Source organism: Diospyros lotus, chromosome 4 (assembly GCF_014633365.1).
Source record: "Diospyros lotus cultivar Yz01 chromosome 4, ASM1463336v1, whole genome shotgun sequence".
Lineage (NCBI taxonomy): Eukaryota > Viridiplantae > Streptophyta > Magnoliopsida > Ericales > Ebenaceae > Diospyros > Diospyros lotus.
Window position 1 is genome coordinate 27,849,905 of NC_068341.1, and position 2,172 is coordinate 27,852,076.

General features: G+C 37.0%; 1 non-coding gene across 1 annotated transcript; it reads left to right on the forward strand.

Moving 5' to 3' along the window:
• The first annotated feature begins 446 nt into the window (after positions 1 to 446).
• LOC127800840 (small nucleolar RNA R71) lies at positions 447 to 553 on the forward strand. The gene has a single exon (XR_008022868.1). It is a non-coding gene; the product is annotated as a small nucleolar RNA R71 (small nucleolar RNA).
• Positions 554 to 2,172: the final 1,619 nt, after the last annotated feature.

Sequence of the window (2,172 nt, forward strand, 5' to 3'; positions counted from 1 at the left end):
GCCTAGATTGTATGTCTATGAGAATGGGTTATTCTACTACCTCTAGAAATATTGTTGACGTTAAAAATTTTGAGCATAGGCTCTGTGAATGGTGGATTTATGAGCAACGGACATTCAGGCGATGGATGAGTTGCTTCACAAGTTGCACATATGGGAAGTGATCCTTGCACAATATTAACATTCAAAGAATACTTTAAGGCTTCCATCTGCTTTGATAGTGTGTCGATCTTGGCCAACATCAACATGTTAACAACCACTTCATGCACTCCAGCTAGTCTTTTATGTGAGTTTCTATCTGGCCACATCACAAATTGCTTGTCTCGAAAAGGTCATGAAGCTCCCCAGCTGATTTATTTCGAATAAATCCTCCTACTGCAAAATCAACTGCAGAGCGGCTATAAGAAGTGAGCCCAGCATAGAAAAAATGATTTTAAGCTGGTAGTGGAAAGCCATGACTAGGACACTTTCTCAACAACTCTTTGAACCTCTCACATGCTTCATGAAAATTTTCAGACTCAGCTTGTTGAAAAGTTGAAATCTCATGCTTAAGCTTGTTAATCTTGGTTGGTGGGAAGTATTTGAGTATGAACTTCTGTACCAAATTTACCCATGTAGTAATACTGCCCGATGGTAATGAGTCTAACCATTCACAAGCCCTATCCTTCAAAGTGTGAGGGAAAAGGCGCATCTTGAGTGCCTCTTCATTAATTCCTTGGTATTTGAAATTCCCACAATACTCTAGAAATAGAGATAGGTGCTAGTGTGGATTTTTATGGCTCATTCCAGAAAAAGGTATGTTGTTGGTGAAGAGATTGATCATGTCCAGCCTCAACTAAAAGTTCTCATGCCCGTAGAGAGGATAAATTATATTTGACTGGTTCTCAATCACTGGACGCATCATGAAGTCCCCCATCAGAATGTCTCTTTCGTTAACTTTAGTGGGTTGCGCCATTCGAACAAGTTGATTAGCGTTGTCACCCATGTTATTTAGTTGTTCTTCCCTGCTTGTTCTCTGTTCTTAACGCCTTTAATGGAATGTTCTTTCTATCTCAGGATCGAACTCACAGATATCCGAATGTTCTGAATGGCTCATGCATTATCTCAATCCTTGCACACACACAAATTGAAATAGTTTAGCCTACAAAATAATGTAAACAAAATTTGATAGTTAAAGCTAATATCAGTCAAAGAAGTAATCAAAAGAGCTAGTCCCCGGCAACGGCGCCAAAAACTTGTCCACCTATTCTATCCCGCAAGTGGACGGATCATGATAAGTAATATAGTGATAAGTAGAGTGTCGTACCCACGAGGACTAACTTTTAACGTCTACTCTAACAGATTTAACCTTAACTTAACACACACATTGTATAGCTATTAACAATGATTTCAACTGTAATGAAAACTAATTCACTAATAAAAGATGCAACTAAAACAATCTTCAATTCAAAACTCACAAAGCTAAAGCACTAGGGTTTGTGAATCCACTGTCGGCATTCTATGATTCAATTTGTTCATTACTCGGATCTTGTTATTCCTTATCTTAGGTTGAAAATCGATGATCCAATTACAACTGAAAGCCTCTCTCGATGGTCATTCGGTTCTATGTATATATATGAGATTAACTATCTCTAGTCAACCTTCGAACATATAAACATGCATTCAATCACAGTACCATCACAAAATAATTTCACAGGGGATAACTGTATTTCTACATATTATAAGACCCTATGTTGTTTATTACCATGTCTAATCTGCATTGAATCTCTCGAAAGCAATATAAATCATAAATAAGTTTCAATGGTGATCAGGCATCAAAACAACATTATGAACATAACAAACAATCAACCTGAATGAATAAGAAAATAGCAAACTGAGTAACTTTAAATCAAACCATTAGAAGTCGAGGTTTCATCATTCACCCTAGCTATAAACACTTAGCAATGCATTCTTACAATTAAAAGAAAAAGAAAAGAGTCGAAATCCATAGTAGAGATTGAGAAAGAAAAAGAAAAATACAATCGAAAGTATAGTCTTCAAGTTTCCTTCCTTCACCCCTTCAATCTTTCGTCGGATCCTCTTCCCAAAAACTCCTCGATCCTCTAAAAATCAGTCTTTTTATAATGGTTTCTAAGTCTTCAAAGTCGTTCCCCTTGAGAGAGCCCATCTCCACTT